The 27,991-nt window shown below is 40.9% G+C and overlaps 2 pseudogenes; both read right to left on the reverse strand.

Annotated features, from left to right (window-relative positions):
* The window catches only part of LOC117526790, a 28,377-nt pseudogene extending 25,212 nt beyond the window's left edge, over positions 1–3,165 (reverse strand).
* On the reverse strand, positions 1,079–27,991 carry LOC117525816 (annotated as a pseudogene).

Raw genomic sequence — 27,991 nt, forward strand, 5'->3', positions numbered from 1 at the left:
ATTAAAAGATAAATGAATTCATTAAAAAGAGCCATTTGAATAACAGATGTCCCGTTTAATTAAAAAAAGGTGTGATTGACAGTCGTTCCCTGTGTGTGTGTGTGTGTGTGTGGTGTGTGTGTGTGTGTGTGTGTGTGTGTGTGTGTGTGTGCAGGATACAGGCGGTTCAACAACACAAGCTTTGGATGTGTGTAAGTTTGGTTTGTATGTCACACAGTCTGCTTAAGCCATGTGCACACACTCATATGTGTGTGTGTGTGTGTGTGTGTGTGTGTGTGTGTGTGTGTGCGCTGACCTGTACATGTGCGCTGATAACATCTTATTTTGTCCTTCTCACCTCTTCTCCAGTCACCGACAGCACGCTCCGGCTCTTCTTCATTCTGATTGGCTCGTTCTGGGCCCCAGGGCGGAGCGTTCCAGAACCCAGGCAGCAGAGCAGGTGGAGAGCCAGGACCGGAGGTCAGTGGTCACTGCAAGGTCAAACCGGGGTCAGACCAGGTCATAACCAGCCCCCATTGGAGCAGACTCTACCAATCACCTTGTGTTTGGGCCACCTCAAGTGTCTGAAAGCTGTGACTGGAGTTCGAAATGCGGAAAACACCAAAGGCGCATTTATGCGCACCCCAAGTTTCCAAGTTCAAACCTCTGTTTTGATTAGTTGTTTTTCATGTGAGTAGAAAGAAAGGAGGAAAGAATAAAAGAAGTAAAAATTACTCCATGTTAGTAAAATCTCACCATTTCAGTCAGCATTTCACCTTTGCTTGGCTAATCGAGGCAGCAGCTCAAACCACTCGTCCTTCATGGTGTCACAGTTACAATATCCAACCTAGATTTCACGTATCATCTCCCAGTATTAACCGTGATCCAACATGAATCCACAGTTTTCCATCAAAGCATAATTCCAAATGCTAAGTCCAGCGTGACTGAAGAATTCCCACCAAGTCTATCCTCAGTTTTCCATCATCTGATTGGTCAGGGAGGTCCAAATTGTGCATACGGCAAGGTGTTCTGTCATCTGCAACAATCCAGCTATCAAAAGCCCAAAACTGATTTGCCAGGATCCATCAGTATATCAACGTCAACGTTTGATTCCCTGCAAAAAGCAGAAAGCAAGAATTAGTACGACCAAGAATTTTCCATTTGCTTTTAGAATTCACCACTGTGCAACGTCTACCTCGCTTCCATGTAGCGAAATCAAGAGCTCTTCTGTAAGCATGCAGAAGTTTCCGATCTATTCTATGTGAATAAAGGAACGTGTCAAACACATAATGTGTATGTGCCATAATGTGTGGTGCCAAGAAGCAATGAAATGCCTTATAACTTCGAACGAACACAGATAACACACTGAATGAAGTTTTGTAACTGTTAGAATGGCCTAAGCAGTGGGTCGCCACTCTGAGTCTGGTCTGCTTGAGGTTTCTTCCTCAAATCATCAGAGGGGGTTTTTCCTTTACCACTGTCACCTGTGTGCTTGCTCTAGAGGTTGATAAGGTTAGACCTTACTCGTGTGAAGCGCCTTGAGGCAGCTTGGGTGTGATTTGGGGCCATATAAATGAAATAAAATAAACTGAATTGAAATTGAATGTACTAAGGTGGGATGAGGATTCACAAAACTTTTAAAATTTAGAAAATTTACCAAAGGTGTAAAGATGGCATGAGGTCAAAACAATAAGAACCGGATGAAATTAACAAGTATATTGATATTTAAGTTAAATTATGGAGCAGCGGTGGTTAGTGCATTTGGTTTCAGTACGGAAGGTTCCCAGTTCAAACCCCACCCATGCATGTCACATTTCTCCATATAATGAAGAGTTATGTCAGGAAGGGCTTCCTGTGTAAAACCTGTGCCAAATCAACATGCAGATCCACCTTGGATCTTCTGTGGCGACCCCGAGTGCAAACAAGGGAGCAGCCGAAGGGTCTTACTTACATTGATATGCAAGTTAGGTTTACATATACCACTGATGCTCTCAGATGCTGACCTTCTCTGACTCAACCTCAGGGACAGACCTGGTTTGAATTTAGAAGAGCCATGCTTTACTCAAGGTCAGTTTTATACTGGCTGCTCCGGAACATGTTCTCCAGAAACCCCCTATATTTGTGAAAGACAACAAGACCAGAAAGTTGTTCATAAAGAAGCTTTAACACTGACGTCCCAGCTAATAAATCTTTTTGTATAAAACCTTGTTCGTTAGTTCTTATATATTATCACTGTATATTTTTCCATCCTGTAGAGATGGGTAGGCATGCACTAAGTCACCTTGCAGGTTTTTCACAATAAAAGCTCATGCATAAAAGCCCACACACATGCATAGACTAAAATAATTAGAAATGGTTTGCTGACTAACCATTGACTAGACAGAAGGCAGCTGTAATTGACATTTGGACGGTTGTGGTGACTTTTGGGAGCTGTACTTTCACACTGTGGCCAATTCTGAACAGATACCGCAACACCAAAGCTCGGGTGAGGTTACATAATTACTCTGAGCAGTTCAACCTGACCTAATTCCAAAGGGTAGGACATATTCAGCATACCAACGTTTCTGATCAAGTTGGCACACAGATGGACAGTGAGTGGAGACGACTTGCCAGGGTCACCGAGAACACACCCACTAAACAATATGGAAACAGACTCAGACCAGACTGCAGAGGGAGGAAGATAAAATAAAATAACAGAAAGGTGACAAATGACACAGTGACATACATAAACACATGCACTGAAAATAAGAATGTTGAGTTCATTCATCGTGGATGGCTGCAGGCAGCATCTCTACCACTCATGGTGGGAAAAAAAGCATCTTTTAAAACCAAGGAGCAATGCATCAGTATGGAGCTGAAGCAGCATCAGGGCTTTTATGCTGAAAATGTCTACAAACAAAAACAATGTCTGTAAGGCAAAAAACCTACAACAACAGCAAACGACAGACATAGCTGCAACATGCAAGGTTGTTAAAAAAAAAACTCCACTCACCTTGATCGCCTGAAGATCAATGGCAAGATGGGCTGGGCCTCATCTTCATGTCAGCATCTCCTCTGTCTCTCCGCAGACAGGCATTGTGTCACAACGAGGAGAAAAATAACATTTGGCACCTTCATGAATATCCGCGGTTTCACCAGCTTCCCTCCCTCTCTCCATCCCTCCCGTCTCTCCTCTCCCCTGCCCGAGTGGTCTCCCCCATCTTCCTCCCCGCCCTCCACCACCACCACATCCTCCATGGAGAAGCCCATCTCGTCTCTCTCCCTCCTCCTGCACAGATGCACATTAATCCCAAACACCAGCCTCCGATCCTCTTCTTTCCATCGGTACCCCCACCTCCACTTCTTATTGGCAGCCGCACGCCGATGCTCTGCCTCCAATCGTCAAGCATCAATTCCGTCTCTACAGCAAAACCCACACAGAACAGATTTTTAATTGTGATGCAGCACTCGTGTTGATGGATCATAATACGAACTCCCATCAACAGTCTTCTCTCTCATTCTTACCATACGCCCTCTCACGGTCACTCAAGGACACACAAAGTGCACTCATGCTGATACAGATTAACCGTGTTGGGGGGTGCTGATACATTACATAAAACATCTTTATAATAGGAGCTACTGGTCATCAGAGATGGCAGATACAATATCTGTGTGAGGATTAAAATCACAGTAACCTTGTAACCACATGATGCCATGAACTGTCCAACAGTAACACACAGTCCTGCATGAGCGAGTGATGCTGTTCTCTTATTGCACACTGTCACATTCTGCAGGCATGATCTCGATTTGATTTCTATCTGCAAAAGTGACTGCACAAAGAGGCTTTGCCTCAAAAATCCTGTACAGAACCACTAAATCAAACCCAACAATTAATTGAGGGGGGTGGGGGGGTGCGGAGGAGACCCACAGCAATCCGGCAATTAATTATGTGAGACAGAGGAATGGAGAAAAGCATGAAATCAGCAGGAAGTCAATAAACTGTGCAAACCATCTGTCAATAAGTTTAAAACTGACATTCACAAGTAAAAAATGTAACAGTTTGGTACGAGGAAAAGAAAAACTCCCCAAAATGGGAAGCCTTTAAGGTGTAGATCCTTTCATTCATTCATTTATTCATTCATTTTCTATACCCACTTACTCCAATCCAGGACCACAGGGGTGCTGGAGCCTATCCCAGCAGTCATAGGGGGTGAGGCAGGATTCACCCTGGACAGGACGCCAGTCTATCGCAGGAGTCCCTTTCAATTTAACAAAAAAGAAAAAAAAAAGGATTTTCTTCAGACAGATCCATTATAATTTTGTTTCATAATCTAAAAAATAAATAAATAAAATTCATACTTTTATTTCACCAATATTATCAAGATTCACCCTTTCTGGATTCTTACCCATGAGGGTTGAAATACAAGATGTTATGATAAACTGGTGGGTCATTCGAGGGTCAAAGAGCACTGATTCGTTACAGATAGCTGAATTTAGCAATAAAGAGGCCAAATATTAACCCTGATTTTAAATATTATAACCAACCCCTAACCCTAAATACACAAACACTGTATTTTCAACAAAATGGCACAAAATAATCAATATATAACGATATATATATATATATATATATATATAGAACAATTAAGTTCTCAAATATGACTAACTATACATTGTTGGAAATTATATTTTATGAAAAATATTGCAGCATTTTCATCAAAAGTTTACTTTAAATATTTTACTAAAGTTTTCATTTTACTGAATTTGAATTTGTTAAAAAGAAATATTGTTAAAATACATCTACATGCTGCAAGTCATGTGGACTCGCTGATAACATCTTACATTGCTGAAACCATATTTGCTGAATTGATCAAAATCCCAAGGACATTTCATTTTCTTGTTTTCACCAATGTTATTTCCTCTCTGTAGTTTATTCACGTCTCCTTGGGCTTTCCTCAACTCAGCTAATCTCTCCATCCATCCATCCTTCTTTCCTTCCTTCCTCCAGCTCTTCCAGTCATTCCCAGGCTTCCTCTAAAAGCCTCTTACATTCAACAAAGTTATTTTCCAAAGCTTCTCTACACTGAAAGTCAACCAATCTCTCCAGTTGTGCCTGTTGCGGCAGAAAAAGTAGTATACAACCCCTGGCAAAAATTATGGAATCACCGGCCTCGGAGGATGTTCATTCAGTTGTTTAATTTTGTAGAAAAAAAGCAGATCACAGACATGACACAAAACTAAAGTCATTTCAAATGGCAACTTTCTGGCTTTAAGAAACACTATAAGAAATCAAGAAAAAAAGATTGTGGCAGTCAGTAACGGTTACTTTTTAGACCAAGCAGAGGAAAAAAAATGGAATCACTCAATTCTGAGGAAAAAATTATGGAATAACCCTGTAAATTTTCATCCCCAAAACTAACACCTGCATCATATCAGATCTGCTCGTTAGTCTGCATCTAAAAAGGAGTGAACACACCTTGGAGAGCTGTTGCACCAAGTGGACTGACATGAATCATGGCTCCAACACGAGAGATGTCAATTGAAACAAAGGAGAGGATTATCAAACTCTTAAAAGAGAGTAAATCATCACAATGTTGCAAAAGATGTTGGTTGTTCACAGTCAGCTGTGTCTAAACTCTGGACCAAATACAAACAACATGGGAAGGTTGTTAAAGGCAAACATACTGGTAGACCAAGGAAGACATCAAAGTGTCAAGACAGAAAACTTAAAGCAATAGTCTCAAAAAACAAAACAATGAGGAACGAATGGGAGGAAACTGGAGTCAACGTCTGTGACCGAACTGTAAGAAACCGCCTAAAGGAAATGGGATTTACATACAGAAAAGCTAAACGAAAGCATCATTAACACCTAAACAGAAAAACAAGGTTACAATGGGCTAAGGAAAAGCAATTGTGGACTGTGGATGACTGGATGAAAGTCATATTCAGTGATGAATCTCGAATCTGCATTGGGCAAGGTGATGATGCTGGAACTTTTGTTTGGTGCCTTTCCAATGAGATTTATAAAGATGACTGCCTGAAGAGAACATGTAAATTTCCACAGTCATTGATGATATGGGGCTGCATGTCAGGTAAAGGCACTGGGGAGATGGCTGTCATTACATCATCAATAAATGCACAAGTTTATGTTGATATTTTGGACAATTGAAAGGATGTTTGGGGATGATGAAATCATTTTTCAAGATGATAACGCATCTTTCCATAGAGCAAAAACTGCAAAAACATTCCTTGCAAAAAGACACATAGGGTCAATGTCATGGCATAGGGTCAATGTCAATGAGCAGATCTGATTTGATGCAGGTGTTAATTTGGGGGATGAAAATTTACAGGGTGATTCCATAATTTTTTCCTCAGAATTGAGTGATTCCATATTTTTTTCCTCTGCTTGGTCTAAAAAAGTAACCGTTACTGACTGCCACAATCTTTTTTCTTGATTTCTTATAGTGTTTCTTAAAGCCAGAAAGTTGCCATTTGAAATGACTTTAGTTTTGTGTCATGTCTGTGATCTGCTTTTTTTCTACAAAATTAAACAACTGAATGAACATCCTCCGAGGCCGGTGATTCCATAATTTTTGCCAGGGGTTGTATAAAGAAAACAAACTGAAGCTGAAGATATGAGATGTAATCATGGTTGAAGGGTGGATGAAAGCTGATGGTTATTAGGTCCCAAAGGCTGTTAGGTACGAACGGAAAATAAATATATATGGTGTGCACATAATACGCAAATAATTACTGGTGATAGATTTTTTTATTACGTCCACCAAGGACATTATAAAATCATCGGCGTTTATTTATTTGTCTGTCTGTTAGCAAGATTATGTCAAAGTACTGCACGGATTTTGACAACAGATAGCTATTAGGCCTTGAAAGACTTGGAGGTGATGTATATCCGCATTCGGATTCTTAATCAAGTTTCACTTTATACTGTAGGCTATCAGGATTACGTCAAAACTGCTGCATGCACAGGCTGCATGGATTTTGATGAAATTTACAAACTAGATACATATTATATGCATGAACAAATTATAACTAAATTATTGGGGAAAATGCATGCTTTTTATTGATTTTTACTTCATTCTGCCCTTTGGAGTATTCTCTACAAATACAGTTGTGCTCAAAGGTTTACATACCCTGGCAGAATTTTTGCTTTTTTGGCCATTTTTAAGAGAATATGAATGACAACACAAAAACTTTTTTTTTCACTCGTGGTTAGTGGTTGGGTGAAGCCATTTATTGTCAAACAATTGTGTTTCCTCTTTTTAAATGAAAATGACAAGAGAACTACCCAAATTACCCTGATCAAAAGTTTACATACCCCTGTTCTTAATACTGTGTATTGTCCCTTTAACATCGACAGCTTGGAGTCTTTTGTGGTAGTTTGTGGACGAGGCTCTCTGATGGTAAAACTGACACTGAATATGTCTTGGACTTTATTTACATTAATTACAAAGAAATACAAACAGTATCGCACTTTATGGTAAATCTGCATGGAGTAGACAGTTCTCAAAAACTGAGTGACTGTGCAAGAAGGAGAAGAGTGAGGAAAGCCACCAAGACTACCCAGGAGAAGTTATTGGTTTATGTGGCTGTGATTGGAGAAATCGTGCACAGTGCAAGCTTTGCATTTTGCATCACTACTCTTAGCTTTATAGTGGAGTAGAGCAGAGAAGGATTTTCTTTCAACAAATCCAGGCTTGCATCTCAGATGTACCTTCTGGCAATTTGTAGCTAAACTTCTTAAGAAAATCCTCCTCTATACCACTTCATCATGAAGATGGATAACTGGTGATACAAAATGCAAAGCTTGCACTGTGCATAATTTCTCCAATCACAGCCACATAAGCCTATAAGTACTTCTGGGTTGTCTGGGTGTCTTGGTGGCTTTCCTCACTCTTCTACTTCTTGCACAGTCACTCAGTTTTTGAGAACTGTCTACTCCATGCAGATTTATCATAAAGTGCCATATTGTTTGTATTTCTTTGTAATTAATGTAAATAAAGTCCAAAACATATTCAGCGTCAGCTTTACCATCAGAGAGCCTCATCCACAACCACCACAAAAGACTCCAAGCTGTTGTTGATGTTAAAGGGGGCAATACAGTATGAACAGGGGTATGTAAACTTTTGATCAGGGTCATTTGGGTAGTTCTCTTGTCATTTTGATTTAAAAAGAGGAAACAGTTGTTTGACAATAAATGGCTTCACCCAACCACTAACCATGAGTGAAAAAAAGTTTTTGTGTTGTCATTCATATTCTCTTAAAAATAGCCCCCCCCCAAAAAAGCAAAAATTCTACCAGGGTATGTAAACCTTTGAGCACAACTGTATTTGTAGAGAATAATCCAAAGGGCATAATGATGTAAAAATAAAATAAAATAATAATGATAAGAATGATGCATGCATTTTCCCCCAATAATTTAGTTATAATTTGTTCATGCATTAATTTCATAAGAAAATGATGTATTTATAGACCAAAGAATGTTAGTCTAGTAAAAAAAAAAAAAGGGTCATGGGAATTCAGTGAATGCACGAATGATGAAATTAGTACTAATGATGTTGGTATTGCATGCATGGGTTCTATGAACTGTTGCAGAAACGTGAGAAAGTTGGCAAAAAGGAGACTGCATCAAAAATATAAAAGAAATCAGATTGCAGCAAAACGAGCTCGATGAACAGAAGATCCACCTGACAGTTCATTCGCCAGAGACAGCGATTCCATTCATTTCTTTGGATCACTGGCACCAAATGAATGCAGAACATGTTGTTGAAAATGACATTGACAGTTTCTTCCATTTTCAATTAATTATGCCAGCAGTTGTTGTCTTCTCACCAAGCTGCTTGCCTGTTGTCCTGTAGTCCATCCCAGCCTTGTACAGGTCTACAGTTTTGTCCCTGGTGTCCTTGGACAGCTCTTTGGTCTTGGCCATGGTGGATTGGTTGGAGTGTGATTGATTGAGTGTGTGGACAGGTGTCTTTTATACGGTAACAAGTTCAAATAGGTGCAATTAATACAGGTAAAGAGTGCAGAATAAGAGGACTTCTTAAAGAAAAACTAACAGGTCTGTGAGAGCCAGAATTCTTACTGGTTGGTAGGTGATCAAATACTGATTTCATGCCATATACAATGTGATTTTCTGAATTGTTTTTTTTTAGATTCTGTCTCTTGTAGATGGGAAAACTTGCAAAATCAGGCAGTGGATCAAATCTTTATTTGCCTCACTGTATATATATATGCTTGATATGAGAAATATGTTTTCATATCTCAAAAATCTGATGTGATTGGCAAAAACTAACACCAGATTCACATTCAGTGTCCCCAAATTACCCCAAATCCGTTGAAAAACTCCATGCAAGAAAAATCGTATTGACCATGCATGACTTCTAGGGCCTACTTGCATGCATTTTCACCATTCTACAACAACAAGGTGTGAATGCTGCTGTTATTTTTCCCCCGGTTCTTACTATAACACTGTCCTCCACAAAGTATAAACCCGAATTATTCCGCACTTTTAAATTTATTCAAAGTCACAGTGAAAAAGAATATCAGGCCTGGATTCTGTACAGCTTCTCTCACAGACGAGAGCCGCCCTTACAGAATCCCGAACAATGGACACAGTTTACATAAAACATTTCATAGGTGTGACATAGGCGGAACTTATTTTGCAAAATCCTTTCCATATTGGCCCCCATGGGCATTCGAATGAGGTCCAACCCCCTGCCCAAGACCTGCGCAGTAACGCAACATATATTATTTATAATCTAACCTAACTCTCTTTGTCCTAAATGGTAAAAAAAAAAAAAGTACCTGGTTAAATCTGATTTGACGTGCACATACCAACAGAGAGATCAAAGGACAGTAAGAATAAGAGTTAACTTATTCTTAATAACTAAGAATACAACCCCTGGCAAAAATTATGGAATCACCGGCCTCGGAGGATGTTCATTCAGTTGTTTAATTTTGTAGAAAAAAGTAGATCACTGACATGACACAAAACTAAAGTCATTTCAAATGGCAACTTCTGGCTTTGTGGCAGTCAGTAACGGTTACTTTTTTAGACCATGCAGAGGGAAAAAAAATATGGACTCACTCAATTCTGAGGAATAAATTATGGAATCACCCTGTAAATTTTCATCCCCAAAACTAACACCTGCATCAAATCAGATCTGCTTGTTAGTCTGCATCTAAAAAGGAGTGATCACACCTTGGAGAGCTGTTGCACCAATTGGACTGACATATCCTCTGCTTGGTCTAAAAAAGTAACCGTTACTGACTGCCACAATTTTTTTTTTCCTGATTTCTTATAGTGTTTCTTAAAGCCAGAAAGATGACATTTGAAATGACTTTAGTTTTGTGTCATGTCTGTGATCTGCTTTTTTTCTACAACATTAAACAACTGAATGAACATCCTCCGAGGCCGGTGATTCCATAATTTTTGCCAGGGGTTGTAAAAGCCAGAGGTGGTGTAACAAAATACTAGTGATGTGTTGGAGCGTTCTTTTGTTTTTCATGATTCCATAATTTTTTCCTCAGAATTGAGTGAGTCCATATTTTTTTCCCTCTGCTTGGTCTAAAAAAGTAACCGTTACTGACTGCCACAATTTTTTTTCCTGATTTCTTATAGTGTTTCTGAAAGCCAGAAAGTTGCCATTTGAAATGACTTTAGTTTTGTGTCATGTCTGTAATCTGCTTTTTTTCTACAAAATTAAACAACTGAATGAACATCCTCCGAGGCCGGTGATTCCATAATTTTTGCCAGGGGTTGTACAATCCTAAGATAACTACTTTAATACCAAAACGAGTACAGAAAACAAAGAAAACCCTAATTGAACACACAAATATATCTAACACTGCTGTCTTTCAAGTGGACAGTGATGCTTTGACTTCAGATTCATTATTTGCTTTAGATTTTAACAAGCTGTGGCAAACTGCTTCAAATGAAACCTTAGTGTCCAAATATTTATGGACCCATCCATCTTTCAACAAGACAAACATTCAAAAGTTGTTCAAAGCACGATGATGCATCAGGAGATTTGTCAGTGACCCACACGTGAAGAACCCAGAATGGTGGTGTGTTGGCGCCGGTTACCTGTATGCGTTCGGTGTAGTGGTCCAGCAGCAGAACTCCGGAGCTCGTCACCTTCTTGGTCTCCACCATGGTCTTCAGGTCAGCCATCAGTGTCATGTGTTTGGACATGTCTGTGGCCAACACCTGGATGCAGAACAACCATAACTACCAATTGTTTGTTTGTCTTGTTTAGAGATTTGCCAATTTTGTGGCTCACAATCAATAAAAAGTGCAAATGTTCATTTAAGCAAAAGAGAAAACTCATGGGTGCAGTGAACTTTTACTGTGACCAGTCCAAAGCGCACCTGTGCAATAACCATGCCGTTTAGTCTGCATCATGGTTGTGCATTTTCACGCACAACCATGTCTAGAGTGTACAGAGGATGGTCCAATACAGAGAAGACATCTAGTGAGCGGCAGTTGTGTGGATGAGAATGTCTTGTTGATCCCAGAGGTCAGAGCAGAACGGGCAGACTGTGTGATGCCACCTTGTCAATATGAATCAATATCTCTGAGGAATGTTTCCAAAAACTTGCTGAATCTATGCCATGAAGAATTAAGGCAGTTCTGAAGACAAAAAGGAGTCCAACTCAGTACAAGCAAGGTGTACCTAATAAAGTGGCCGGTGAGATTAATCTATTGATTATTTTCTTGATTAGTTGTTAGGTCCATAAAATTGATTTGATTTTATTTTTATTTAACCTTTATTTAATGAATGAATGTTATCCAGAGCCCAAGATGACACCTTCAAATGTTTTATTTTGTCCAAAGCCCAAAGATAATTCTGTTTACTGCCACATACAAATTAAGCTGAAATCAAAGAATTTGGATTTGTAAAAACACTCAATGAATCAGTTATCAAAACAGCTGACGATTAATAATTGACAAATTGTTGCCACTCATGCATGTGTGTGTGTGTGTGTATATATATATATATGTATATATATATATATATATATGTATATATACAACCCCAATTCCAATGAAGTTGGGACGTTGAGTAAAATGTAAATAAAAACAGAATACAGCGATTTGCAAATCCTCTTCAACCTATATTCAATTGAATACATCACAAAGACAAGATATTTAATGTTCAAACTGATAAACTTTATTGTTTTTGTGCAAATATTTGCTCATTTTGAAATGGATGCCTGTAACACGTTTCAAAAAAGCTGGGACAGTTTTACGTTTACCACTGTGATACATCACCTTTCCTTCTAACAACACTCAACAAGCGTTTGGGAACTGAGGACACTAATTGTTGAAGCTTTGTAGGTGGAATTCTTTCCCATTCTTGCTTGATGTATGACTTCAGTTATTCAACAGTCCGGGGTCTCCACTGTCGTATTTTGTGCTTCATAATGGGCCACACATGTTAATGGGCAACAGGTCTGGACTGCAGGCAGGCCGTCCAGTAGTACCCGCACTCTTTTACTACGAAGCCATGTTGTTGTAACACGTGCAGAATGTGTCTTGGCATTGTCTTGCTGAAATAAGCAGGGACGTCCCCGAAAAAGACGTTGCTTGGATGGCAGCATGTGTTGCTCCAAAACCTGGATGTACCTTTCAGCATTGTTGGTGCCATCACAGATGCGTAAGTTGCCCATGTCATGGGCACTAACACACCCCCATACCATCACAGATGCTGGCTTTTAGACTTTGTGCTGGTAACAATCTGGATGGTCTTTTTCCTATTTTGTCTGGAGGACAGAACATCCATGATTTCCAAAAACAATTTTTTAACGTGGACTCATCAGACCACAGCACACTTTCCACTTTGCGTCTGTCCATTTAAAATGAGCTCGGACCCAGAGAAGGCGCCGGTGTTTCTGGATGTTGTTGGTGTATGGCATTCGCTTTGCATGGTAGAGTTTTAACTTGCACTTGTAGATGTAGCGACGAACTGTGTTAACTGACAATGGTTTTCTGAAGTGTTCCTGAGCCCACGCTGTAATATACTTTACACAATGATGTCTGTTTTTAATGCAGTGCCGCCTGAGGGATCGAAGGTCACGGGCATTGAATCTTGGTTTTCGGCCTTGCCGCCGATGTGTAGAAAATTCTCCAGATTCTCTGAATCTTCTGATTATATTATGGACTGTAGATGATGGAATCCCTAAATTCCTTGCAATTGAACATTGAGAATCATTGAAACATCTTAAAATGTTGGACTGTTTTTTTCATGCAGTTGTACACAAAGTGGTGATCCTCGCCCCATCTTTGCTTGTGAATGGCTGAGCTTTTGGGATGCTCCTTTTATACACATCATGACACTCACCTGTTTCCAATTAGGTGTTCTTTGAGCCTTCACCAATTTTCCCAGTCTTTTGTTGCCCCGTCCCAACTTTTTTGAAACATGTTGCAGGCATCTATTTCAAAATGAGCAAATATTTGTACAAAAACAACAAAGTTTATCAGTTTGAACATTAGATATCTTGTCTTTGTGGTGTATTCAATTGAATATAGGATGAAGAAGATTTGCAAATCGCTGTATTCTGTTTTTATTTACATTTTACTCAACGTCCCAACCTCATTGGAATTGGGGTTGTGTGTATATATATATATTATAATATATATATATATATTAATATTATATATATATACAAGGTCTGTTAGAAAAGTATCCAACCTTTTTATTTTTTGCAAAAACCATATGGATTTGAATCACGTGTGATTGCATCAGCCAAGCTTGAACCTTCGTGCGCATGCGTGAGTTTTTTCACGCCTGTTGGTTGCGTCATTCGCCTGTGAGCAGGCTTTGTGTGAGCAGTGGTCCACCCCTCTCGTCGGATTTTTATTGCGAATAAATGTCTGAACGATTTGGAGTTTTGCTGCATCAAATTTTTCCAGAAACTGTGAGAGACCTCCAGGTGGACACCATTCGGAAAATTCAGATGGCTTTCAGGGACGATTTTATGGGGATTACGCAGATTAAGGAGTGCTCCAGCCGAATTAAAGACCGCCCACAGCGTCTGAGAGCACGGCGCACTCCGAGTGCCGATCAACAAGCTGACACCCTGCTGAAACAACCAGATCATTTCCAACGTGAAGGCTTTGTTGATCCGGGAAGTCGTCTGACTTCCACAAAAATGGCAGAAGACGTGGACATCAAGACTTTTTCGGCACATTCCACTGCTACAGGAGTTTTTTTCATGGAAAGAGAAGCGGAGGGATGCGCCACAGAGCCGTTCATGGCGCGGGACAAAAGCACCTCCGTGTTGGTCTCACAGGACGGCTTTCAGATGGCTTTCAGGCGGCTTTCGGTGGCTTTTCAGTCGTGTGACTAACTGAGAAATTGTGGATGAGCTGGACATGCCAGAACATGTCCTGTGAGGCTTCATCACGGCGTTGCTTTGCGCCATGCGCTCCACGCGGACGCGCGCGGAATTCCTCCACACATCTGTCTCAGTGTGCCAAAAAAGTGCAGATGTCCACGTCTTCCGCAATTCCTGTGGAAGTCAGACGACGTCCAGGATCAACACAGCGTCAAGTGTGGAAATGAACGGCACATTCCACTGTTACAGGAGTTTTTGTCATGGGAAGAGGAGCGGAGGAATTCCGCACGTCACGATGGAGCAGCATGGCGCAAAGCGACGCCGTGATGAAGCCTCACAGGACATGTTCTGGCATGTCCAGCTCATGCACAATTTCTCGGATACTCACACGACTGAAAAGCCACCGAAAGCCGTCTGAAAGCCATCTAAAAGCCATCCTGTGAGACCAACACGGAGGTGCTTTTGTCCCGCGCCATTCGCGGCTCCATGGCGCATCCCTCCACTTCTCTTTCCATGAAAAAAACTCCTGTAACAGTGGAATGTGCCGAAAAAGTCTTGATGTCCATGTCTTCTGCCATTTTTGTGGAAGTCAGACGATGTCCCGGATCAACAAAGCCTTCACGTTGGAAATGATCTGGTTGTTTCAGTGGGGTGTCGGCCTGTCGATCGGCGCTCGGAGTGCGCCGTGCTCTCAGCTGCTGTGGGCGGTCTTTAAACCGGCTGGAGCACTCCTTAATCTGTGTAATCCCCATAAAATTGTCCCTGAAAGCCATCTGAATTTTTCGAATGGTGTCCACCTGGAGGTCTCTCACAGTTTCTGGAAAAATGTGATGCAGCAAAGCTCCAAATCGTTCAGACACCGATGAGAGGGGTGGACCAGTGCTCACACAAAGCCTGCTCACAGGCAAATGACGCAACCGACAGGCATGAAAAAACTCACGCATGCGCACAAAGGTTCAAGCTTGGCTGATGCAATCACATGTGATTCAAATCCATATGGTTTTTGCAAAAAATTATATATATATATATATATATATATATATATATATATATATATATATATATATATATATATATATATAGATAGATATGTGTGTGTGTGTGTGTGTGTATGTACACACACACACAGTATTTTTTTCTCAGCATGTTTAGGTACATTTATATCCTTTTGCTTTTTTTAAGAAGACTGACATGAAATTACATTTAGTTAAAAATGCAATCTGACAAAGTCAAAACATTTTTTATGAGTGTGGTTTTTTTTTTTAATTTATTTTTAGCTCTCATGTTGTTAAACAATTCCCTTGTTTTGTGACCAGTCTGCTTCTTGAAGTGACTGAGAAGAATCATGAGGAAGCCACATCAGTGGCTGTGACGCAGCTCTAGTTTAAGATAAATTAACAGTAAAACCAAGGTGCTGGCCTAAAAACCCACAGAATCAACTGGTTCAGAACTGAAGCTGAGTGGAATAAAATCCTCACCATGTCGATAACGAGCTTGCGGAGGCTCTGGCGCTGTCGCTTAGTGAGGTTTTGGAAGATGTCACAGTTCTCCTGGTGGAGAAGCTTGAAGCCGACGGCCAGGTGGTGGTTCTCCAGCACCGACTCGTCGTTGTACATCAGGGCCAGCTCGGAGTCTGATCGGTGAGGGTACAGGGATGTGAACATCTGCACACGTGTTCATGTATACTTGTGTGTTTGTGCACTCACTCGTGTTGATGAGGAACTGGTTTGAAACCCCGGGGTGGTCGACGTCGTGGATGGCAGCAGCGAACAGAGCGGCAAGGATCTCCAGGTCGGTGAAGACGGCCTGAAAAGAACAAGAGTGAAAGCAGAAGACAGAAGTCGGACAACTCAGACAACTTCATGTTTTTCTAGCAGGCCTCGAAGTGAAAAACAGGGAGGGTCCACTAGTCCTAGGGTCCACTAGTCCTAGGGTCCACTGGTCCTAGGGTCTGCTAGTCCTAGGGTCCACTGGTCCTAGGGTCTGCTAGTCCTAGGGTCCACTAGTCCTAGGGTCCACTGGTCCTAGGGTCCACTAGTCCTAGGGTCCACTAGTCCTAGGGTCCACTGGTCCTAGGGTCTGCTAGTCCTAGGGTTCACTGGTCTAGGTCCACTGGTCCTAGGGTTCACTGGTCCTAGCTTCTTTATAGTATTGATGGTGTATATTACAGCCCCAAACTGATTTAATGTTCACAAATACATGTAATACTTTCAAATCACTAACAAACCAGATCCAGTTTGTTCAATTACAACATATGATTCTGTCGACATACACCATTAATCACCTTTAATTATACTGTTGTCTATAATCTGTTGACTTCAAAATCAGAAAAAATGGCAATTGTCCATAATTAAATGTTTTTATTTTTTAATTGTCACACTTTTGTAACCTTACTTAACCTATCTTTAGTGCAACATATAGCCTACCTATAAATGTGGAAAACAACTTCAAAATGCTCTCCTTAATACTGGGACTAATGGACCATAGGACTATTGGACCCTAGGACCCGTGAAAAATGGATTTTAAGTGTGTGTTTGTGCAAACCTACATCGAGTGCCGGTGTGGAGAGGAGGACGTGAATGGACTGTGTGACATCAGCAGCATGGAGGCTGTTATGATATGCTACGTTTCCATGGTAATGGTCCCTCCAGCGTCATCACGTAGGTGACGAAGGTGTCAACTGGAATGCGGAACGTCTTTCAACAGCTCTCGTTCCTGAAGGGAAGAAACAATTCAGACGGAGTGTAAAACCTGTGAGATGTGGAGGCGTGTCTTTCTGCTTACCTGGAAGATGGCGTACATGATGCAGCTGAGGGGTCTGTTGTTGGAGAGCTCTGCTACTCTGAAGATGTTAAAACTCCATTTGTCCATGTCCTCCAGCTCCTTGTTAGAAACACCACAGCTTTGGTTGATGCTTTGGTTGATGTTACAGTGATTAAACATTAGAACTTGAATACAAATGATTTCATCAAAGGTATTTACAACAAGAATTAGTCCTTCTTAGTGCTGTGTGATGAACCTTCAGCAGTCACGTATTGCTGATGAATTCATAGCCGAGCACAAATCAAGTGCTGGTTAACTTGATGGAAAAGAAAAAAATCTTTCAGACAGAAACCTTTGCCAGTTCGTCCTCGTGGTCTGTGTTGACCCCGAAGCGAGGCACCGACGTGCTGGAGAGGCTGGAGCTGTGGGACAGCTTCCTCACGCCGCTGATGTGGCTCATAGGTTTGTCTTTCAGAGTTGGAGATGGAATCTCCACATCGTTCTGTTTGTCTGAGTTCGGAACGAGAAACACAAAGTGAATCCTTTGTTTTCTGAGACTGTTTGTGGACAGGGAGCGGATTCTGCTGGTACTTACCCAGGAAGGTGCTGGAGATGTACTCAGAAACCTGATTTCCAGAGCGGCTCATCTCTGACAGGTGGGACAGCTCCCGGTTCAGCATCCTCTTAAACTGTGGCATGAGAGCAAAAGAATATTGTGTTCAGTTAAAACCTCGTTAAGATGTTTGGCACCACTTTCTGGAAAGGTTTGGAGATAAAAGGCCATTTGAAATCGGTGTAAAATTTTGAGGAAAAGAAGGGTCAACATTAGACTTTTTTAAAAAGAGGGTGAATAAGAGCCTGTTTAAAAAACTGGGGGACAAAATACTGAGGAACACAGCCAGAAATCAGTGATCTGTTGATTTACTGATAAAACACACGGCCAGTGGTGAGGACATCTTTAGGAACAATGAGGTGGGGATGAAATGAAGAGGACAGGAAGGAGGCTTCATTCACTGATGAGTTCTATCAGTGATATTGGTGTGAAACTGTCCAGTACTGATGCACTATAAACCCGAACAAGTTAGAAGAACTCAAAAAAACTCACACTACTTAATTTTTTTAATTAATTTGAACATTCAGCATTACAGTGTGGACAGGTGAGACACGGGACGGGAGAAGGAAGAGAGGGCTTGATGTTTACCCTGATAGCATGGATTTTACTGATTTAAAAAAAGGTAAAAAGTTCTCCTCAGTCTTCGTTAGACTGAATGGTTGCAGCAGGAGATGCAGGTGTAACAATATCTCTAATTATGTCAAACAAAATTTTTGGATTCTGTCGAGTGTTAAAAACAAACAGCCCTCACATCTTTCAGCATATTATTAAAATAAATTAACAGCACTTTTAAATGAAGGAGGTGGACCTGGAGCTTTGTAGATTAACTAAAATATTAACATCTCAAATAAAAATCTCATTGAGATGAAAAGCAGCAGAAAGTGCATCTGCAGAAAGATGATTAAAAATGTGAGAGCAGATCACATGTGGAGCAGACAGACAATCCAGATGAAGAGACAAATTAAAAAGAACACAAACATGATCAGAAATAAAAATGTCCTCAGAATATATAGAGTCAATATTTAGATCAAGAGTAAAAACAAGATCTAAAACATGTCCTTTGTTATGTGTGGGGACAGACACGTGTTGGATCAGATTAAACGAGTCCATCAACCTGATGAATTTAGCAGAAGATTTATCTGAAGCATCATCAGCGTGGAAATTAAAATCACCAACAATTAAAAGTCTCAACAGCTTCAGAGTGGCAGATAAAAAGAAGGAGGTCCGTGGACCAGGTGGATGATATGTTAAAACACAATGAAAGCATTGATTCTTCCAGCTTTAAGATCTGAGATTCAAATGATGAGAAAGTCTTACTCATGGAACTGCTCTTACAAACCACAGCACGTCCTAAAGAACATGGTGAGCTGAACTATCTGTCATTTTTGGGACAGAGTTCCATTAACTTTTGCCAAGTTTCAGGCAGAAACAAAATGTCCAGGAGCGCGCATTTATCAGCGCCATCCTAAAAGGAGCTGGAGGCCAGGTTCTTCACACAGATGATCCACTGTGTCTGTAGGGTTCACATGCTGGCAGAGGGAACCATCACAGCCATGGGAAGTCAGGAAACACCTGACGGTGACCGCAAGACCTCCCGTGATGATCCAGCAAGAGAAACGGGCCGTAGGTGCATACGTCTGCAGACAGCAGGTTCATCAATAGGGAACAGCGATGTTTTCCCCACAACTCCACATTTCCAGAGTAGCCTCAGCCTCACCTGGACTCCAGCTCTTCTCCCACTCCTCCATCTGCGTCCACAGGAGCTCCTGTAGCACTTATTGGCGCTAGCATTGCCGGCTAACAGTGAAAAGGAAGCCACCAAGAGGGCACATCACCAAAAGATGAGAAATGAGCACCGTGATTCTCCATAGTGCTCCGATATTTAGCAGAGCCTGACAGTTGTAACACCCAGCGAGCAGCAAGACCATCAACAGGTACACGACAGCAGCGACGGCGAGTCCCAAACACAGGCTGCGCCATCTTGTAAACAGACAAACCTACAATCGATCTATCTGGAGTAAGCAGGTATAGAAAATGTATGGATGGATAATACACACAGATCACTCAGAATGTTTCCTCTTTAAATGTCTTTCCATGTGTTAAACTAAAGATGCAGACTTTAACCGAAGCAGGGATCCTCTCTGTCCTGACGTTTTCACCTGCTCGGTGGTGACAAGAAGCGGTTCACTCGGAGTGTTTTTAGATTGCCCCACATAATAACATTACATATCAAGTTAGCCCGTGATGGTATTTGCATTTTAAATCAATATTGTAACAGTTAATTCTGTTTTTGTCCTGAGTGAAAAGATGACCCTCAAAACATCTATAAATGAGCCAAGGTTGAAGAAGCCGGAGTTTCCCTTTAACTGATCCTCACCAGCTTTGCGAAAGTGGAAGTCTCAACCGTTTTTCCTGCTCAAGTACAAATTAAATAATGAGCAAAAACACACACACCTGGCTGCAAAACAATGCAGCAGACATTTGTCTAATTACTTCTGGTCCCTTTAAAAGTGGAGGAACCAGACACAAAGTGCTGTACCTCCAACACCGTTCTCTCAGTGTGAAATTAAAGCTGACTATGGCCTCAATCATTATTAGCATTCAGCTCAAACGAGCTGTGATGTCTACATTAACATTATCAGATAATAGTAGTAGTAGTAGTAATAATAATAATAATAATAATAATAATAATAATTAGAAGCACTCAGAGAGCGTAAACCTCCGCCAAGGTCATGGGGTCACTGACGCCATAACATCTACACGCCATGGAATCACTGAACCTAAAAAAGTCTAACAATGATGTTTGCTAGTAAAAAAGTTTCATCTGCTGTGACTGGATAGTATGTATCCTTAGGGCTTGGCATCACAGTTTATTGCAACTTGCACCTTTCTCAGAAGCTACTGTCATCTGAGCACTGATATTGATACTGCATGTGCTTATAGAGAAAAACAAATAAGAGACTAAATTCAATTTATTATTCAACTAAACTGCAAATATATGAATTTTTTAACATTTCTGAAACACTAAATAAATAACAGTAAATTCTGAAATAGAACTATTTTTTAAGTGTTGCATGTGCTACATAATGAAGTGCACCTTCTATATATTCAGTGAAGTGCACCGAAGCAGAATATATGCGACAGTAAGGTGCTGATGTCAGCCTCTGGGTTTTCTGGATCCTAGGCATGATTCATCATCACCTGGGAGTGGGTTTTGCACCTTGTGAACTTTGTTCACTGATGTGCACTGAACCAGAACGTAACCACTGCTGAGTATACTGCTGACTCATCAATTTGCTTTGCTAAGTGAAGTAATCTGGATAGTGATATTCATTGCCACTAAAATATAATAATGCCAAACGATAGTCCTTCATCTAATATAATTCATTGTGCTCCCAGCCCTGTATAGTTTGTCATGAGGGATTTCCTCTTTGCAGTGTGTGTATTTGACATCGTTACTAACAAGGCCATAGGTCACTGACCCTAAAGAGATTCCCTCCTTTGCACAGTGATCTATTCAACAATTCAGTGTTACAACCAAAACTAAGATACATACCTTTTCTTTCCTTTATATTTGATATCCCTTGACCATGAAAACATACCACTAGAACTTGGAATCACTTTTATGTCTTTATTAGTTCAAATGTTATTGTATAAAATGATTTTTCGGTAATGGCGGTTTTCTTCTATGACACCTTACTGAATCTGTACAGATTCAGCTACAATTTGGTGTTAGTTGTGCATCTCTAGCTTCATTTGTCACCTCACACTGACACATTTTCTATTTTCCCTATATTTTTGCATATTCTGGATCACCAGATCCAGAATCCGGATCCGATCATCACCAAACTTTGTTGTTTGATAGAACATTTGACTATGTTACACCCTAATTTTTTTCAAGCCTTTCTGCCTTGTTTTTGTGGAGTTAGAAACTAAATGTCAAAATTCCCCCTATCCCGCAATGGTGAAGAATCCTTTAAAAAATTCCTGGATCCGGATCGTGATCCGGATCACCACTAAATTTTAATCACCTTGTTCCTCTTGTCATTTCCCAACCACTCCACAAAATTTCATCAAAATCCATTCAAAACGGTTTGAGTTATCCTGCGGACAGACAGACAAACAAACAAACAAACTTGACCGAAAACATAACCTCCTTGGCGGAGGTAATAATAATCCCTGCTGTGCTGGTCATGCTTCTTCAGTGATGTTTGCGTACCTTGTTGGAAGCCATTTCACTGACAGATCGGTGCGTCTGAATGGTCTCCAACTGGTCCAGGCACCAGTCCAGCTCCTCCAGTGTGTCCAGAGCAAGCTGCTGGTACTGCTGGTCGACAGCGTCACCCTGGGACTGATGCCACACTCCACCAGCGGAGACCTCCTGTGCACACACCGCTGAGTTACGTTGTATAAGTGGAGCTACATCTGCCTGATATAATCCACACTGAACATTTACAGAGTTGATACTGACTTGACTATTGGTGTGGAGACGTTGGCGAGGATAGTGAAGTTGCTCCGTACTGACCGCAGACTGGCCAGGACCTACGTCATCACAGACAGAGTGTTGATAAGAATGTGTGTGAACAACATAAAGTTGCAGAATTAAAGTTTTAGTAGATGCTGCTGTAGTAGTTTCCAAAGAACTGCTTGAGCTTGTTTCAGTGTTGTAGCATTTCAAGCTTCAGTGTTCAACCAGATTTGAAGTGAAGTGCTTACTTGACTGAGAGCTCAGCTCTCAGTCAAGTCAATAACATGATTGAATTCCTCACACATAGTGACCTATGGTGTTACCTAGGGACCAGTTCTCAGTCCACTTACAGTGAGGAAACTAAGTATTTGACACACCCTGCGATTTTGCAAGTTCTCCCACTTAGGAAAATCATGGAGGGGTTGAGAAATTTTCATCTTTGGTGCATGTCCACTGTGAGAGGACATAATCTAAAAAAAAAAAAAAATCCGGAATCACAATGTATGATTTTTTAATAATTTATTTATATGTTACTGCTGTAAGTATTTGAAAATAAGTATAATAATAAGTATTTGAAACACCTGTGAAAATCAATGTTAATATTTTGTACAGTAGCTTGTTTGCAATTACAGAGGTCAAACGTTCCTGTAGTTTTTCACCAGGTTTACACACACTGCAGCAGGGATTTTGGTCCACTTCTCCACACAGATCTTCTCTAGATCTTTCAGGTTTGGAGTTTCAGCTCCCTCCAAAGATTTTCTATTGAGTTCAGGTCTGGAGATGGCCAGGACCACTCCAGGACCTTGAAATGCTTCTTACGGAGCCCCTCCTTAGTTGCCCTGGCTGTGTGTTTGGGGTCATTGTCATGCTGGAAGACCCAGCCATGACCCATCTTCAATGCTCTTACTGAGGGAAGGAGGTTGTTTGCCAAATCTCGCAATACATGACCCATCTCCCTTCAATATGGTGCAGTCGTCCTGTCCCCTTTGCAGAAGAGCACCCCCAGAGTATGATGTTTCCAACCCCATGCTTCACAGTTGGGATGGTTTTCTTGGGGTTGTTCTCATCCTCTAGACATGGTAAGTGGAGTTGATTCCAAAAAGCTCTATTTTGGTCCTATCTGGACTACATGACCTTCTCCCGTGCCTCCTCTGGATCATCCAGATGGTCAACTGGTGAACTTCAAACGGGCCTGGACATGTGCTGGCTTGAGGCAGGGGGGACCTTGCTGCCCTGCAGGATTTAAACCATGACAGCATCATGTGTTACTAATGTAATCTTTGTGACTGTGGTCCCAGCTCTCTCAGGTCATTGACCCAGGTCCTCCTGTGTAGTTCTGAGCTTTCTCAGGAATCATCCTTACCCCAACAAAGTGAGATCCTGCATGGAATCCCAGACCGAGGGAGATTGACAGTCATCTGAGTTTCTTCCACTTTCCAATAAATAATCATAACAGTTGGTGTCTTCTACCAAGCTGCTTGCCTGTTGTCCTGTAGTCCATCCCAGCCTTGTGCAGGTCTACAGTTTTGCCCTGGTGTCTTTAGACAGCTCTTTGGTCTTGGCTATGGTGGACAGATTGGAGTGTGAGTGATTGAGTGTGTGAACAGGTGTCTTTTATACAGGTAACAAGTTCAAACAGGTGCAATTAATACAGGTAAAGAGGAGCAGAATAAGAGGGCTTCTTAAAAAAAATTAACAGGTCTGTGTGAGCCAGAATTCTTGCTGGTTGGTAGGTGTTCAAATACTTATTTGCAGCAGTAACATACAAATAAATTATTAAAAATCATACGTTGTGATTTCTGGATATTTTTTTTTTTTTTTTTTTTTTTTTAGATTATGTCTCTCACAATAAACATGCACCTAAGATGAAAATTTCGGACCCCCCCATGATTTTCTAAAGTGGGAGAACTTGCAAAACCGCAGGGTGTTCAAATACTTATTTTCTTCACTGTATATTCTGTTATTCCTACAACTCCTCTTGGTCAGATTATATATAAACAGAGGACTAATTATCAATGTTATGCTGATGATATGCAGGTGTAATGCCTATTTCTAAACGGAGGATTGCCAGCTGCACTGAAAAGCTTGATGCCATATTATTAATTTATTTATTATTATTTTTTGTCACTTCTGACTTCAGAGAAGATTTATTGGCCCTATTATACACAAATGTCTGTAATGATCATTTACCACTCTCTCTGAGTGATTTTACAATTCAACATAGTGAGAGTTAAAAATGTTGGTGTGATTTTTACCCTTTCTATATCTGTGGCTGTTGTTTTTTAAATTTGCACTTAATTCTTTTGTCATTTTATGTGTGTGCTTTAATGTTTTTGGTATTGTAAGCAATTGAAAATTTTACATGTGAAAATGTTATTATAAACATATAATATATATTATATATGTAATATATATAAATATAAAAAACAATCAAATAAAACCTAGAAAATTGCCAGAGCAGTTACTTCCATACATTGAAGTAACGTGAAATATTTCCATTTATGACGTAGCAGGAAATGCGTAACACCAAAGACTTGTCCAGTTTTCCCAACAAAACATCTCACCCTGTTTTATTTAATATTTTGAAACAACTTGTAAGAAAGTTTAAAATGCATATACTGTAAATTCTCATCTCATACTTATGTTACCTTATACAGGGTCATAACCCCCACACTGGAAACCATTTATAAAGATAAGTGATTATGTTTTTATTTAAAACTCACTTGAGCGAATGGTGTGACGATAAAGTCCTCTGCTGTGTGCCTGGGAGGAAAGAAAGAAGTTTGGTAAAGAAAGAGTGCAATGAAGTGACAGCAAACCTTCATGCAAAAATTTTTAGGGGGCCACAGCTCACCCTTCACTGGCGAGGGAGGAGTTGCGTGAACCGTTTTGGGCGACATGTCATAGTCAGAGTCAGAGCGGTACAAGAAGGACTCTCGTCTCTGACCCTGAAAGGAGGTGTGCAGGGTGAGACCTGGACTCTGCGAGCCCAGAGGGGAGTGGCCTGGGGACACGCCGTTTTCCGCTTCATAACTGAACATAAGAGGAAAAGATCAGAATGTTGACGACAGCTTTCTGAAAATGAAACTAGTGGCTTGGTCACCTGTCAGAATCAGCTTGTGTGATGGAGATGCGGGGTGGGATACGGAGGGGTAGAGTGGTGGGACGCGACACGTTGCTCAGGACCTCTGGCGAGCGGGTACGGTCTCGAGGGCGGAGCCAGCAGGGTACCTATAGGTCAGAGAGCAGCATTAATCATGAGGGGGCCCACAACATTTCCTTGTGTATATCCGTACAAACTTCTCCATATTCAACTCTGAAATTCTGGGTTATGAGAGATACACGCTGAGGACCAGTGAACCACCAATTTTGGGCCATGTTTGCATCTTTTAACATGTAGAGTGACCATAACATAAAGACAATCCCAAGCAAGTTGCTTGTGAAGCCTTGTTGCCAATCGCATTGATGCTTGTCTTTTAAAATATAACCACTTTTTGTGTCTGAACATCTCTTGCCATGTCTGTGCCGCGTTGATGTTCCTCTGAATCTCTCGTTCTGTCCAATTTTGTAACTTTAAACAGCATTTTTATTTCGACACATCAAGTGTCTGCTACTGCACTCCGTTCCATGCCCATGTCTCAGCCCCATACATCATTGCTGGTCTTACAAACATTACCTTACCCCAAACCTTAATTCTTCAGTCCACCAACAGTCCCAATACCGTTGCTCAGTTTTTTCATCTGGACTGCAGTCTGTAGGTTCTGCACCCAATTATCCAGGCTATACTTTATTCACCTCTTTTCAACTCCTCTCTCTCTGTGAGATAACTTCTGAATCCTGATCCTCATTAACTCTGAAACAGCAGGTCTTCTTCCTATTAATCTTCAACACTCTGTTTTCCAAAGTTCTTCTTCCTTGAGTGTCTTTCTCTTTTATTCATTCCGTTCTGGTGCTGAATGACACATAATATCATCTGCATAAAGCATGTACTCAGGCACTGATCTTTAATCTTAAAAGTCAACATGTAAATGACATTCCAACAGGTGCAACTGCTCTTTACCTTTAAAATCAAATGGTTTTTGGATGAACTTTCTCATAGTTTAGCAAAAACATTTCACCATCTCAGTGATTCCTTAACTGTTATTCCCTATTTGTTGTCTTGTGGAATTTTGCAGGCCTGCAAATGTACAAAGTAACTGAGTTTTTATTTGTGTAAAGTACCCTGTGGGCATGTATACAGTAAATTTTACTGAGTAAATATTGTCCCAGTCTAAATAGAGTAAAATACACGCTATTATAGAGTGAAATCAGCTCTACCGTATTGTCAAATCAAGTGTTTCTACTCCAATAAGAGTTGCTTTTACACTGTGATAGAGTATATTTAACTCTATTTGGACTGAGACCAAATGTTATCCCAGAAGAGTAAATTTTACTCTGCAAAATTTACTGTGTACTGCATATATATAGTAGTGTGCAGGATGAAGTTTCCATTTTATTAAATGCAATCTCTTATTTCATTAGTGTGTGAGCAGAATGCAGATCCACCTTGGATTTGCTGTGGCGACCCCAAGTGCAAACAAGGGAGCAGCCGAAGGGACTTACTAGTGTGTGAGCAGAAAGCCTCATTTGAAGATTTAATCCCTTCACCTTCGCTCAAAATAACAACAGAAATAAATCAAAGGTTACAGAGATTATCATTTCAAATACATTCTAGAAAGTAGATCAAAGAAAAAAAATGCAGTGTACTATTTGTAAGTATGTTTTTTGGTTATTTTTAAATAAAATTATGTTTTTTATTTATTTATTTATTATTTATTTTTTTGGTGCCCGTTTTGCAGTTCTTGTGACGCTCTTGCGACTTTGGGCTGGGTGTCTGACCTGACCTGAATTTGAATTGTTTTATACCTGCAGACCAGACGAGAGCCTTCTGCTCCTCCCTCTACGCAGCTCGGACCCCAGTGTGGCCCCGGACGTGTACGATCGGCTGCAGCAAGAAGACTCCGCCTTCTCCACAGCGCCGACTGTATCAGTGTCATTGCCCTGTGAGACAGAAAAGCCATGACACAGAGGAAAACGGATTCAAAACATAAAACACCGACTGAAACGCAAGGATGGAAACTAAAGAACCAGAGAGGCGGCTGTCATATTAGGCTCACCAAAATATTTTGATGCTTTGATGCACCCTCCTCAGATATACGAAGAGTGAGCAAATAAAAGTGGAAAGGAAAAAAGACCCTATGTGTGTGTGTGTGTGTGTAATCATGTGACTGTGCCGTGTTCGTGTCTGGGATGAGGCCTCTACAGACTGAGCTCTTTGAGGCTGATCTGCACTGCAGTACCGTAGCAACAAAACACAGGGGGAATGGTAGCAGTTGCTAGGCAACGGTGCAGTGTTGCCTCCATGCTGCGCTTGCTGTCATCCAGACCCATATGTGGAAGGATGCTCAGATCCGTACACACAGAAACATTAAAAGATAAATGAATTCATTAAAAAGAGCCATTTGAATAACAGATGTCCCGTTTAATTAAAAAAAGGTGTGATTGACAGTCGTTCCCTGTGTGTGTGTGTGTGTGTGTGTGTGTGTGTGTGTGTGTGTGTGTGTGTGTGCAGGATACAGGCGGTTCAACAACACAAGCTTTGGATGTGTGTAAGTTTGGTTTGTATGTCACACAGTCTGCTTAAGCCATGTGCACACACTCATATGTGTGTGTGTGTGTGTGTGTGTGTGTGTGTGTGTGTGTGCGCTGACCTGTACATGTGCGCTGATAACATCTTATTTTGTCCTTCTCACCTCTTCTCCAGTCACCGACAGCACGCTCCCGGCTCT

This window comes from Thalassophryne amazonica, chromosome 15, assembly GCF_902500255.1.
Source record: "Thalassophryne amazonica chromosome 15, fThaAma1.1, whole genome shotgun sequence".
Lineage (NCBI taxonomy): Eukaryota > Metazoa > Chordata > Actinopteri > Batrachoidiformes > Batrachoididae > Thalassophryne > Thalassophryne amazonica.